Source organism: Malus domestica, chromosome 05, assembly GCF_042453785.1.
Source record: "Malus domestica chromosome 05, GDT2T_hap1".
In the NCBI taxonomy this organism is placed as follows: domain Eukaryota; kingdom Viridiplantae; phylum Streptophyta; class Magnoliopsida; order Rosales; family Rosaceae; genus Malus; species Malus domestica.
Genome location: NC_091665.1, coordinates 42,508,579 through 42,523,224, shown reverse-complemented (window position 1 = coordinate 42,523,224; position 14,646 = coordinate 42,508,579). Strand labels below are relative to the sequence as shown.

The 14,646-nt window shown below is 50.2% G+C and overlaps 1 protein-coding gene across 2 annotated transcripts in view; it reads left to right on the top strand.

Moving 5' to 3' along the window:
• The window catches only part of LOC103434859 (uncharacterized protein At4g18490), a 67,240-nt gene that overhangs the window by 2,121 nt on the left and 50,473 nt on the right, over window positions 1-14,646 (top strand). The window contains exons 4-5 of one of the 2 annotated variants that reach the window (XR_011580845.1): window positions 98-229; window positions 13,947-13,997. The exons of the other annotated variant lie outside the window; for it this stretch is intronic. The gene's annotated coding sequence lies outside the window, so the exon portion shown is untranslated. Of the gene's footprint in view, window positions 1-97; window positions 230-13,946; window positions 13,998-14,646 lie in introns of those variants that run through there. 2 annotated transcript variants of the gene reach the window in all.

The following is a 14,646-nucleotide window of genomic DNA, read 5'->3' as shown; positions in this document are numbered from 1 at the left end:
TCAAACAATAAATGATGTCATTTTAGTTCGTAGAAAATACTATAAAGCTATTGATGATGCTAAATAGCAGTGTCCCTTCCTTTGTAATCATCAACAGAGAGGACCTCAAGTCTGATGGTGTACCAAACAGGGCCAAACTGGTTCGCAATTCACGGCTGTCTGACAAAGAAGTAACAGAAAGGGAACCTGTCCTGGGAAGTGGACTGGGAAAAAGTCTTCATGATCCAAGGTAAGGCATTTATAAAAGACCTTGTTCCATCTTGTACTTTACTTTGCATATCTTATCATTAAGAATGTGGCTCTTTTGACTGATGTTCTCATGCAAAGATGTGACTCTGCTTATTTCTCATGCACATGTGTTTGGGCCCAAAATAGCAGTTTGGGCCGAGGGAGGTATCACTTTCGGCCCGGGAAGACTACGGCGAGAAAGTCATGGGGGCTTCAGCTCATGGGCTTCTAGGCCTAGATCGGTTAAATCAGAGTGCAAGTCGAGTCCTAATACAATAGGGACCCTCGACGAGATCAGTAAAACTAGAAGGCGAATCCGGCTCAGTTAAGGACTAGATTCGTAGTCCTAGCAGAGGTAGGACTGATTGAGGTAACGTTAATCCGGAGAAGGAAACCTAGTTCGAATAGGATTAGAACTCGGGCTCGGTGTTCTGCTTCTATAAATACAAGACATTCAGCAATGGAAAAGCCCCACAAAAATCAATACAAAATTGCCCTGCGCAAACTCTCACAACTTGAGATCTTTTTCTTTTCCTTTTTCGCTGACACATCTTCCGTTGGCATCAACAGCACTGTGGAAGCAACCGGTGATATCTTAAGTCGGCATAGATAGCTCTGTCACCGTAGAGTCGGTCGGTCTCGCAGTATCTTCCGTTGGCATCAACAGCACTGCGGCGAGAACGGTCGACTGCCTATCCAAGTCTCGGTCGAGAAGGGTTTTCGAATCCTTGTTGGTCGAGGTCATCTCATTAGCCTTCTCGGCGAGGTGGGGTGTTACAGTTATTACATTCGGCACATTGTAAGCCGAATTCGGTTCGTGAACTTCGCAAATTAGCAGCCTTGTCTTCAGGCTCGAGAGCCCAAGAGGCCGAGAATTGTTCCTTCCTCGGCCGCAATCGCAAGACACAGAAGTCAGCAGCGCGCTCAACGCAACATCAACAAATTTACTCCTCGGCCGAGCCTCGGCCGACGAGTTGGCACGCCCCGCAATCACCGAAGGACGTAGTTAGCTTAGAATATATTCGGCCTGCGCGCCACGTAGGTTTTGTAATTTCTAGGGTCAACATTTTGGCACGCCCAGTGGGACCCAGTGCTAAACTACGAAGTTCATGCCAATTGAAACACGATCGGTAAAAAAAAAAACAGCTATGGGAAAGTCGACAGCCGATTTACCGAGTCAGAGCATAGGACAGAGTGTGCCACAGGCGCAGAATCCCCTTAGCGTTGGTACACCTGAGTCCACGAGCGCGACTCGCCGAGAGAGAGAACTTAATCTCGGCGGTCAACTCCGTGGTTTAGAGATCCCAAACAGAAACACATGCGTTCTCAATGAAGGGATAATAGAGGAATGTGATGAGGATGGTGGTGAAGGAACAGACCCACCAACGAGGTCGTTCCTCCGAAAGCGACTGGACGAGCAGTCTCGGTCAGTCGAGCAGACGTTCAGTCGAGGCATTGACAAGCTGCAGGACGCGATACTCAGTGCCAATGATCGGCAAACCAAACTGCTCGAAATGCTGGTTAGCCAAGTTGGTGGCAGCAGGCCTTTCGATCTTCGCCAAACTTGCTTACCAGAAAACAACCCGGCACCGATTGTACCGGCCGGGCCTATTCTGGCCCCGCTCAAAACAATTAACTTAGAGAAGGGAGGAGGGTCGAACAGTAGGTCAGACGGGACCGACCAAAGGGTCGAAGCAGCATCTGTTGATATGACCGAAGTTCAGCGGATGATCGACTCCGCTATGAAGAAAGGGCCGAAGTTTCCCAAGTTTATTCATCCATACCCAGCTTACGTTGAGACGTTTGGATACCCGAAGGGCTTCAAGATCCCAGATTTTAGTCTTTTTGCTGGTGAATCGTCCCTGTCTTCGTTGGAGCACGTGGCTCGTTTCACCGCGCAATGTGGAGATGTGAATAGTGATTTCCACAAGTTACGGCTGTTCAATTTTTCATTGACCGGCTCGGCATTTGCCTGGTACATCAATCTCCCGCCTAATTCCGTCCAAAACTGGGAGGAGTTGGTCGAGAAGTTCCACGAGCAATTTTATCGGCCGGGGATGGAGATGTCAGTTTCTTCATTAGCACGGATGGCTCAAGCGTCTGATGAGTCACCAATGGATTATCTTACTAGGTTTAAATCGGCTAGGAATTGGTGCCGAGTGCCCTTACCCGAAGTCGAATTTGTCAGACTTGCTTTGAATGGTCTTGACGTCGAATACAAAAAGAAATTCTTGGGGGCAAATTTTCGGGACATGTACGAATTGGCCCAGCATGTCGAGCAGTACGATTATTTGCTCCGCGAGGAAAAGACTTCGAAGACTCCAACTCGGGGAACGATTTACAAGAACCCTACTGTCAATTATGCATCAACCGAGGATGAATGTGTTAGTGTGGATGCGGCTGAGATAGTAATAGATAAACCATACATTTGCAAGGCATTAACTCAGGTTGATTCTAGAGAAGCCAAAAGTCGCTCGGCCACTGAAGGAACATCGAAACCGTCAAAGGTTTATACTTTTGATATTACCAAGGCTGACGCAATTTTTGACCAACTGTTATCAGCAAGAATCATTAAGCTTCGGCTTGGTCATAACATTCCTAAGGCCGAGGAGCTTAAAGGAAAGGTGTATTGCAAATACCACAATTCGAGCAAACACACGACAAACAATTGCGTCGTATTTCGTGATAACGTCCAAAGCTGGATTGATAATGGCAAACTGAAGTTCCCCGAGAAGAGGATGAGTGTTGATACTGATCCGTTCCCCACGGCAACAGTAAATATGGTCGACGCGTACCTACCCAAGGACAAAGGGAAAGGCAAGGCTGAAGTGGTTGAGACACAACGCCCGCGGAATCAGAATGTTCGGCCACGGTTCATGGCCGATTCGCGTTCAAATAAACTATCTGCGGCCTTAACGGGGCCCGCTATTGTCAAATCTTTGACGGAGTATAGCGCCGATGAAGATAGTGGGACAGCGGTTCTGTGCAGGAAATGTAAAGCGAAGGTCGACAGTGAACCAGAAGAGAAACCTTCTTCGCAACCCGTGGCCGTAACTCGGCAAAAGATAGCCAATGAAGACCAACATCATGGGGTTTTTGGGAGGCTCGGTCCTAAAGTACGGATGGAAGAGACACCCCCGGTCAGGCGGCGCCTCGATTTTGATGCTTCATTTTATGACGATGATTACTATAAGCGTAATTCTAGCAGTTCAGGATCATCACGGAGTCAAAAGACCTTCAAGCCTCCTGAGCCTAGAGATCAACGTTGGTATACGTACCATTCTTCGAAGGGCGTCTATACCGCGTTGTCCAAATCTCAGAAACGCCGGCATCAACGGATGGATTGCATGGCTCGCCGACAAGCAGCCCAAGAAACTTCGGCCCCTAAGTGGCGACCGAAGGATATAGTTGCCACTAATGAAAAGCGACCACCTCCACCAATTATGACAGAGTTGGCTCAGGGAAAACGGCTGGTCGGTCAAGACGTCGAGACCATGTTTGAAGAAGCTGATAAGCGGATCAAACTTCTCATTCGACCAGGGGAAATGAAGGCACGTGTTGAACATTTCAGGCAAAAGGCCGAAAGCAAATTATCCCCGATAGCTATACAAGAGCCTTTGGTCAAAATTCGACGGAATTTGCACCCCCCGTTCCTTGGGGAGTCTTTGGAATATATGCGAGAATTTCATAAGGAACATTCGGCCAACGATTTGTATGGTTTGCCGAAGGCATGTCAGGACACCATTGATCTTGTCTTGGCTTGTCCGGATGCTGAGCGGATCATCCAGAAGACCTCAGATCCAGGATTGAAAGCAAGGTTCCAGCACATACGAGAAGCTCGTGTCTTTGGATTTGAAGTTGACCCGTATACCGATATCGATGTCGCTGACCTTCCTTTCTCGCTAGAGGACCTTCAGTATTTACGGTATCACTTTGAAGTATTTTCAGCAGTTTCTCTCTTCGGCCTTACGACCGATGAAATCGCCCGTATTGCCCGTCTTGATGCTTATCTCGACACTAGGGATGCTCGGCTACACTACCAGGAGCAGGTTCAGGACTTGACCCCAAGCTCATTGTCAATCTCGACCTTACCTGAGGCGGTCACGCGGAGCCAACAAGTGGCCGAAGCAGCTCCGCCGGGTGACATTGTTGAAGGGACGGAAGAATCTCGTTGTCCGACTCTGACGACAACCAAGTCCGTAGTCGCTAACCAACCGAACGAGGAGGGTCTCGACCTGATGGGCCCGTCCGTCCTGGATAATATGGAAATTAGTATGGTTCATGTATTACCTGCCGATTTTCAATCAAGCACGGCTCAACCAAATTTCCTCGATGGAGATGTGGTTGTCGAGGAACCTGGCCATGTTGATTTTATATCGATTGCTGAAGGCGAGTCAACAGCAAGAGATGATAGCCTAAAGGCCGCTTTGGCCGAATTGTTCCCTCGTTTATCATCGGCCAAGCTTCACCATTTAAAGCCATTGTATGTAACGGCACACATCGAGGGATATCCGGTTTCTAAGGTTTTTGTCGATTGTGGAGCTACTGTCAATATCATGCCCCTGAACATCATGAAGGCCTTACGCCGTTCCAATGACGAACTTATTCCGTCAGGGATCACAATGAGCAGTTTTGTCGGCGACAAGTCCCACACCAAAGGTGTGCTTCCGTTGACTGTGAATATTGCCGGTCGCACCCATATGACCGCCTTTTTTGTGGTTGATTCCAAAACCGAGTATAATGCATTGCTCGGCCGAGATTGGATTCATCAAACCAGCTGTATTCCTTCCTCATTGTACCAAGTGCTTGTCTTTTGGGACGGCAAATCGGTCACTGTTCATCCGGCCGATAGCCAGCCCTTCGAAGCCAACATGATTCAAGCACGGTATTATGACGATCACGTCGGCTATATTACGTTGCAAGGCTTCAATGAAGAAGGACGGCCGACTCGGATTTCCGTTCAGAAAGCTATCGAGGTTGGCGCCGAGACTGTCCAGCAGGATTCGGCGAGACTCGGATTAGCTAACTTTCTCCCCGAATCCGATGTTTGACGCCGATCGGGAAGCACGTAGGGCCGCGGTTTCATCTACTATGGAACGACTGCTGGCCCATTGGTATACGATATCCAAACAACCAAATTCGGGTGTCAACCTCGTCGAGTTCCTTGCTGAGGGAGATAATGGGCCTGTATTATCTTTTGATAAAATTCGAGCCGCCCCGGCCAAGCTCGAAGATCATCGGCCCCTTGTCAAGGACCCTTTGGAAGAGATTAATGTTGGGACGGCCGATGACCCACGACTTTTGTTTATTAGTGCGTTACTTCCTCAACAAATGAAGGACGAGTTGCGGGCTTTGCTTACGGAATTCAAAGATTGTTTTGCTTGGAGTTATCATGAAATGCCCGGCTTAGATCGTGCTTTGGTCGAGCATGAATTACGTATTAAGCCCGGATTCAAGCCTTTCCGTCAGCCACCTCGTCGATTCTCGACCGAAGTACAACTCAGTGTTAAGGACGAATTAGTTCGGCTTTTGAAAGCCGGGTTCATTCGGACAGCTCGATATGTCGAATGGTTGGCGAATATTGTTCCTGTATTAAAGAAAAGTGGTGCACTGCGCATCTGTACCGATTTTCGCAATCTGAATCTGGCAACGCGCAAAGATGAGTATACAATGCCGATTTCAGATCTGTTAATCGATGCCGCGGCGAATCATGCGATCTTATCTTTTCTGGATGGACATGCCGGATATAACCAAATATTTATTGCCGAAGCCGATGTGCACAAAACTGCTTTCCGGTGCCCGGGGGCACTCGGCACTTACGAATGGGTTGTCATGCCATTCGGCCTCAAGAATGCCGGCGCCACGTACCAACGGGCGATGAACACCATCTTCCATGATTTAATTGGCACCATCGTCGAAGTTTATATCGACGATGTTGTCGTCAAATCTAAACGCCGACAGACACATCTGGACGATCTCAGACAGGCTTTTCTCCGTATGCGTCAGCACAACCTCAAGATGAATCCTGCCAAGTGTGCCTTCGGTGTATCGGCCGGGAATTTTCTTGGTTTCCTCGTACATCATCGTGGGATTGAAGTCGATGAGAACAAGGCCCGCGCAATCATCACCGCCCCACCCCCAACAACGAAGAAACAATTACAGTCCTTACTCGGCCAGATCAATTTTTTACGCCGATTTATTGCTAATTCGGCAGGTAAAATGAAAGCCTTTTCCACACTGTTGAAGCTCAAGGACTCCGATAAGTTCATGTGGAATGAGGAGCACCAGGCGGCGTTCACACAGATCAAGGTTTCCCTTACAAACCCACCTGTCCTGGTCCCTCCTCAGCGCGGTAAGCCTCTCAAGCTGTACATTTCGGCGGCCGCCGAGTCCATCGGTTGCCTCCTCGCGCAAGACAATGATGCCGGCCGGGAACATGCTATCTTCTACCTCAGCCGTAATCTGAGTCCTCCGGAGATCAATTATTCCGCCGTTGAGAAGCTCTGTCTCGCCGTGTTCTTCGCTGCATCCAAGCTTAGGCATTACATGCTCCCGTCGGTCACCCAAGTCATTGCCCAGACCGACGTTATCCGGTACATGCTTACCCGGCCAATTGTGAAGGGCCGAATTGGGAAATGGACGATGGCGTTGTCCGAGTTTAGTTTGCAATACGTGCCGCAAAAAGCTGTGAAGGGACAGGCGTTGGCCGATTTCCTTGCCCAGCACCCTTCGCCTTATGATTTCGGGGGTGCTGATGTTGAGATTGGCATGGTGGTGACCCGCGACAACTATTGGACGATGTATTTCGATGGTTCCAGTACTTCGTCCTCGGCCGGTGCAGGCATCGTCATTCAGTCTCCTCACAACGATCGTTGGTATTTTTCGCTCAAATTGGATTTTGACTGTACCAATAATCAGGCCGAGTACGAGGCTCTGGTCATTGGTCTAGGCCTCCTTCTTGACCTACATGCCACTCGTGTCCTCGTCCGCGGGGATTCTGAACTAGTAATTAACCAAATTAATGGGTCTTTTCGCTGCATGAGTTGTACTCTGGCGCCTTACCACATGATCGCCAGCTATTTGGCCGAGTCCTTTGACGGCATTACATTCGAGCATATTTCTCGGGTTCATAATACCGACGCAGACGAGTTGGCTCAAATTGCCTCCGGTGCACAACTCCTGGGGGGCAAGCTAGGCCGGGAGATACCAATATTACAACAATTATACCCGGCCTTGGTTGATCAGCAAATCCTCCGTCGAGACAATGTGATACGCACCAGGGTCATGTCCTTGCCTTCGTTGTTGGATCGGCAGGACCAGGACTCTATAGAAATTTGCGCGGCCGAGGCAGTACCAGATGATTGGAGAAAGCCCATTATGCAGTACCTTGACAATCCTAACGGAAAACACAGTCGCAGGACACGGGCTCACGCCACGAACTATGTCACGTACCAGAGCGAGTTGTACCGAAAGGGCGAAGATGGTTTGTTATTGCTATGCCTCGGCCCTCAAGAGAGTGCTCGAGCGATCGCAGAGGTTCATGAAGGGGTATGCGGAGCTCACCAGTCTGGACGAAAAATGCGATGGCTACTCCGACGACACGGTTATTTTTGGCCGAGAATACTGAAAGATTGTATCGAGTTTGCACGAGGATGCGTGCAGTGCCAAATCCATGGGCCTATACAAAGGGTCCCGGCCGAATCGCTACATTCGGTCATTAAGCCGTGGCCGTTTAGAGGATGGGCCATGGACGTAATCGGCAAAATCACGCCGACTTCTGGAGCTGCTAAGCATGCATGGATAATAGTCGCAACTGATTACTTTACTAAGTGGGTCGAAGCAAAATCATATGCCGAATTAACGTCTAAAGAAGTTTGCGATTTCGTGGAGGAACACATTGTGACCCGGTTCGGTGTGCCAGAAACGATCATAACCGACAATGGAACAATCTTCACAGCCGAAAGGTTTAAGGAATACACGGCCAATTTGAAAATTCGGCTGGAACAGTCCACACCGTATTATCCACAGGCGAATGGGCAGGCCGAGGCAAGTAATAAAGTGTTGATTGGCATCCTCGAAAAAATAATAAAAGAGAGGCCTGGCATGTGGCATTTGAAGTTGAACGAGGCATTATGGGCATACCGAACGTCGTCCCGATCGGCGACTGCAACAACCCCGTACGCATTGACTTACGGACACGATGCGGTGCTACCAGTCGAGTTGAGCATAAATTCGTTGCGATTAATTGAACAAAGTAGTTTGTTTAGCGCCGAATATAATCAGTCCATGAGACAGGAACTAGAAGATTTGGAAGAAGCGCGACTTGACGCTTATAACTTACTGGTGGCACAGAAACAGATTGCCGAGCGAGCCTATAACCAAAAGGTACGACAGAAAACGTTCGGCGAAGGTGAATTGGTGTGGCAAACGGTGTTGCCCGTAGGAATAAAAGATCCTAGGTTCGGCAAGTGGTCGCCGAATTGGGAAGGGCCGTTCATTGTGCATAAGGTATACGGTAAAGGGGCGTATCATCTCTAAGACCGGACTGGAGTAGTTCACAAATTACCAATTAATGGGAAGTTCTTGAAGAAATACTATCCGGTCACATGGGAAATGCGTGCATAAAAAGTTTGTTGTAGGAAAAGTCATTCCATTAAAATTGACAGGTATTACAAAAATGAGTAGGTCTAATACATTCAAGGAGACGAGGGAAGAAGAGTGCTGAGCAGAGCTTTCAATTCCAACCACCGCACGTCGGCCATGATGACTTCGGCTTGCCGATTCTTTTTGTCTAGCCTCAGGCGCTCGACCCGCTTTTTGGCCGCCGCATACTCAGTTAGGCGATCCTTCCCGCCTGACTCGAAGTCCCTCGCAAGTTCAGAAGCAATGACCGACCGGCGTTTTGTTAGTTCGGCCATCTGACGGTCGAGCTCGGCTAACGCTTCTCCTTTTGCCCGTAGATCGTCAATCTTCGGACGGAGGGTGTCTTGAACGGCCGTGGCGGCTTGCAGGTCCTGTTCGGCCTTCAGAGCAGTCTGGAAGATGCCAAATGTCTCCCGAACGCGCTCCAAAGCAGACGATGCCCGAACAATGGCATCTCCGCTTAGGCGACCGTCGGCCCCAAGGTCGTTCAGACACACGCCGAGCAGATCAAGACCGTTGCGCTCAAGTACTTGCGATGAAGAGAGCGACAGGACTTCTCGCAACTGGGTCGGCAGCCTCAGTTGGATCGGCAGCCTCAGTTGGAGCGGCCGAAGGGCCGGACTCTGCAGTCGTACTGGAGAGGAGAGCTTTGAATTCAACCTCCCATGAAGCCTGCACGAATAAACAAGGTTAAGCTTAAAGGAAGTCATGACAAGAATAGCAAGAAGGTGTCGTTTTTTTTAACCTGCTGAGAGGAGACCTCGGCCATGTCCCCAGGGTCGTTGCTCGAACCTAAAGAACTCAATGGCCGAGCCCAGTGTCTCAGATTGCTTCTCACTTCACGAGGCCGATGGAAGTTATCTACGTTTGATGGCCACTGAGGCGGCCAGGAAATATAGATAACGCCCTTCGGCGCATAGAATTGACGGTGAAAAGAATGTACAGGCACCTGACATTTAGTTTTTCCTTGTTTAGAATTCTAAAGCAGAAAAGCAATCAGGAGGAAAATTGAAGGTACTTACAAAAGCCGAGGTAACCTCTTGTGGAGGGATGTGGAAGCCTTGGTCTTGAGGATGGATCGGCGATTCCGCCGTGGCCTCGGGTTCCTCGAGCAGGCGTTTGCCACGGTCGGCTGCCGATGGGCCGATTGGCGCAGCTGCTTCAGTGGAGGCAGGGACGTCCTGGTCTTGAGAAGGAACGAGAGGTTCGGCCGCCGGGGTCGGTTCCTCGACCGTGTGCTTGCCACGATTAGCCGAGGAGGGGCCGGGTTGAACCGCCATCTCGGATACTGGAGGAGTTCGTTGACGAGTAGGAGGACGACGCGCCAGCGGGACCTCGTCGCTCCCCTCACTCTCTTCCAGCACGAAGACCGTGGGCTTTGGATTCTTGGGAGAGGTTTCCTCGGTCGTAGGAACCGCCTGGTGTGAGACAGGTGCCTTCTCGACAGAGGGAGGTACGACTGATTCGCCGGCCACAGAAGCAGGCCGCGCTGGGATCGTCTCTATGGCCGAAGCCGGCTGTTTCTTGACCCCAGAATGGCCGGCGGCGGGAGAAGGGGAAGCACTGGGAGTCGTCGTGTGGCTGGAAATAACGTGGATCTCCCGTGCACCTTTCTTCGCCAGTTGCTTGACCCGCTTGGCAGGCGGGGAAGGCTTGATAGCCGGCCCGGCCTCTTGGCGAGGCCGTTTGGTCAGCCCGGCCCTACCAGCAGGTTTGTCCTTTTTGGCCACGACCGATTTTTTCCCGGCCATAGCAGCGGCAACTACCTCTGTCTTTCTCAAAGGCCGACTACCTAAAAGGATAAAGACAATTCAGTAAGGCGTACAACAGGCAAGGTTGAAGAAAAAGGGGGAATTGAACAACTACCTTGAGAATGGGGGGCCGGGGCTTTCTTAGGTCGGTTACCGAAGAGCCTGTTTAGTACATCCTCGACCGGCGCACCGAAGAACTCTTGAGTATAATTTTCCCACCACTCACCGAAGGTGTCAGTGCAATGGGTTTCTGGGGTGGCCGGTCGTAGGCGAAATCTTTGGCAGTACTCTTGAAACTCCTTCGCGGCAGTCCTGCACTCGTTCTCTGAAGAGCGAGGCTCGCGTCCGCGGCTCAATACTGTGCGGGAAGAGAGAAGGGGGACGGGACAGCCCTGAAGATAGCCGAGCTGACGGGCAAGGAAGTTCGGATGGTACACTTCCCACCCCGACCGTTTCCTGTCGCAGCCGAGAGGAAGGTCACGAGCAAGCACGAACGACCCCCAGGTTCGGCGAAGAGCGGCGTCCTCCTCTGCTGCCCACGTAGAGGTAGGCAGTTTGATGGAGGGGGGGTAATCACGACGACGACAAATCAGGAATTCGTCGCTTGTGAGATCGTCAAGGGCAAAGAGGTACCTAAACACCTCTTCGGCCTGATGAGGAGGCGTTGGTCGGGAGGCTAGCTGAGGACCAAGAGCCTCTGTTGCTGAGAAATCAGCTATAGCCGGCCGAAGGGAGGCGAAGTACACCTGCAACCAGAGCTGGAAGACCCAGAGAGGGCCATTCTGGTGGGGGTCCACCGTGTGGAGAGTCTCCTCGGCCAGGCAACGGAAGAGGTGGGCAAGAATATTAGAACTCAGCGCCAGGACGCGACCACTGGCCAGGGCTTCGGCCACTGGCATATTCTCGACCAAACATTTGTTTGATTTGGTACAACAAATGTATTTATTGTACCAGTAGAAGAGGAAGGCTTCATGCTCTCCTTCTCGCAGGTCCTCTTCCCCTCGACCGGCGAAGTGAAGGTAGAGGGTGTTGTAGTTGAGAAAGTTCTTGTGGAGCTTCTGTATTTCATCCCTCGACGGGATGTGACCGTCACTATTCAGGGTCTCGAAGGCTCGACGGTCGAAGAGCGTCTTCAGATCGATATTCGACGGGTGCCCGGAGAGGGTCGCGTCGATAGGGATCCCGGTGGCCGAGGTCCCCAAAATGGCGGTGATGTCCAGGATGGTGGGACCAATGGGACCAAGGGGAAGGACCATTGTGTTGGTGGCTGAGCACCAGAAGCATAGAGCGGCTAGGAGCAGCTCCTTGTCAGGGACAATGTCCATCGACGAAAGGAGGATGGCGTCGTAGATGCCCAGGATTTTCCATTTTTCGCCGAAGAGCCGTTCCATTCGGACAACCCAGGTCGCCCAGGTGGTGGTCGTCGAGGGCCAGGAGCCTTGGGGCTTTGCCGCCTCCCATCTCGACCATTCAAACCCTTGGAGCAAGGGTGTAAGGCAGTGTTCCTGGAGAAGACCAGTGATGGTCGGCGGGATTGTTGCCTTGAAGAGAGGACCCAGGATTTGGTGGACGGTGCTCATGTCGTTCTCGAACCGTATATTCTTGATCGAGCTCCGATCAAGGATCTTCTGATGCTGGTCGCATTCCCGGGAAAGCTTGGAGATGAAGGAGGCCATTGTAAAAGCACAGCGTAAGGAGGTTTTTTGGGTTGGGGATTTGAGGACGAAAGCTTGGAATGGAGGAATGCACTTGAGAGCAAGAGTAGGGGATTTCAGGAAGTTTGAGAACGTAAAGTACAAATGAGGAAATTTCGGTATTTATAGAGTAATGGGAGGAAGAGCAATCGTTCGAAATTCAAAACAAAGGGCAAAATCGACCGGAGGAATCGTTGATCATGATGAGCATTTGGGGAATGCGGTTGAGAAGACCGACGGTTTTAGGTTTTGGGGGCGCACGATCGCGTGTGACGGCGAAGTTAATGACGAAAGACGGTTCGACGCCTGCACGATGACAGGAGGGCTCACGGACTGATGAAATGGCTCGCGGATTGAGATAGTGGTCATAATGACGAGACGGTTCGGGCAGGCGCACGCTTCAGACGTCATTATCGGGGATTGGCCATGTTAGGGGATGCCACGTGGCGAGTGGTTTAGCAGGATCAAGATCGTGCGATCATGTTCAATAAATGCGCCTTGGAACTCGGGTATTGGGATCCTGAGTGGTAGATTCGCTTCTTCAAGGCCGAAACTCGGCCGAAGGTTTCAGGCCGAGGACCTCAAAAGCGAGGGGGCAATGTTTGGGCCCAAAATAGCAGTTTGGGCCGAGGGAGGTATCACTTTCGGCCCGGGAAGACTACGGCGAGAAAGTCATGGGGGCTTCAGCTCATGGGCTTCTAGGCCTAGATCGGTTAAATCAGAGTGCAAGTCGAGTCCTAATACAATAGGGACCCTCGACGAGATCAGTAAAACTAGAAGGCGAATCCGGCTCAGTTAAGGACTAGATTCGTAGTCCTAGCAGAGGTAGGACTGATTGAGGTAACGTTAATCCGGAGAAGGAAACCTAGTTCGAATAGGATTAGAACTCGGGCTCGGTGTTCTGCTTCTATAAATACAAGACATTCAGCAATGGAAAAGCCCCACAAAAATCAATACAAAATTGCCCTGCGCAAACTCTCACAACTTGAGATCTTTTTCTTTTCCTTTTTCGCTGACACATCTTCCGTTGGCATCAACAGCACTGTGGAAGCAACCGGTGATATCTTAAGTCGGCATAGATAGCTCTGTCACCGTAGAGTCGGTCGGTCTCGCAGTATCTTCCGTTGGCATCAACAGCACTGCGGCGAGAACGGTCGACTGCCTATCCAAGTCTCGGTCGAGAAGGGTTTTCGAATCCTTGTTGGTCGAGGTCATCTCATTAGCCTTCTCGGCGAGGTGGGGTGTTACAGTTATTACATTCGGCACATTGTAAGCCGAATTCGGTTCGTGAACTTCGCAAATTAGCAGCCTTGTCTTCAGGCTCGAGAGCCCAAGAGGCCGAGAATTGTTCCTTCCTCGGCCGCAATTGCAAGACACAGAAGTCAGCAGCGCGCTCAACGCAACATCAACAAATTTACTCCTCGGCCGAGCCTCGGCCGACGAGTTGGCACGCCCCGCAATCACCGAAGGACGTAGTTAGCTTAGAATATATTCGGCCTGCGCGCCACGTAGGTTTTGTAATTTCTAGGGTCAACAACATGACAATTTATTTTGTACATTGTTCAGCAACATTATCAATGGTCCACAGGATCTTCTAGTGAAACATCTGATTGTCAATATATGTACTCAGGCATGTGAATATTTCTAGCGGTCAAGCAAATCCTTCCAACGCAATCGAGAAGACTATAAAACCTAGTGCTCAGACATGTGTAAATCCTAAAGCCATGCTTTCAAGCCTGTAGTCTATGAGGAACTCAAAGATCATTACAGCTGAAGGGAGTAAACTTTGTCCTGATAAACCTGCCCAGAAGAAAACCGACCTTTCTACCTTGAACATTTTTTTTTTGGTTTCCCAAGGTATCCCCAGGCAAAGCCCAGGACTAATCCTTCGAGGTACTGTCGGGCGCATATGCGGGGACCTCTCCCAAGAAAGTTTTCTGCATCCACAAGGGCTCGAAACCGAGACCACTTGCTTAAGCGACCAGAGCCCCTTCCACTCTGACCAACCTTCATTGGTTCTACCTTGAACATTTCAAAGTATGGTGCGAGTGTAATTATTCCTATTCTTCAGTTCCTTTCTGTGCAGAAATGTTTTGATTGTGATGTTGAATGTTTTGATGTTTCTAAATGTAGGAATATTGGTGGCAGTAAAGTTTCATCGAATGCTTCCCTGAGGAGTCCACAGCAAAACATGGAAGTGCAACGAAATGTGGAATCAAAGACTGCCCAGATTGTTGATCCCAGTGCGAAACAAAAGCCACCAAACTTTTCCTTGAAGCGAAAAACATTTGAGGTCTTATATTATTAACCCATTCCTTTAACTCCTGAGT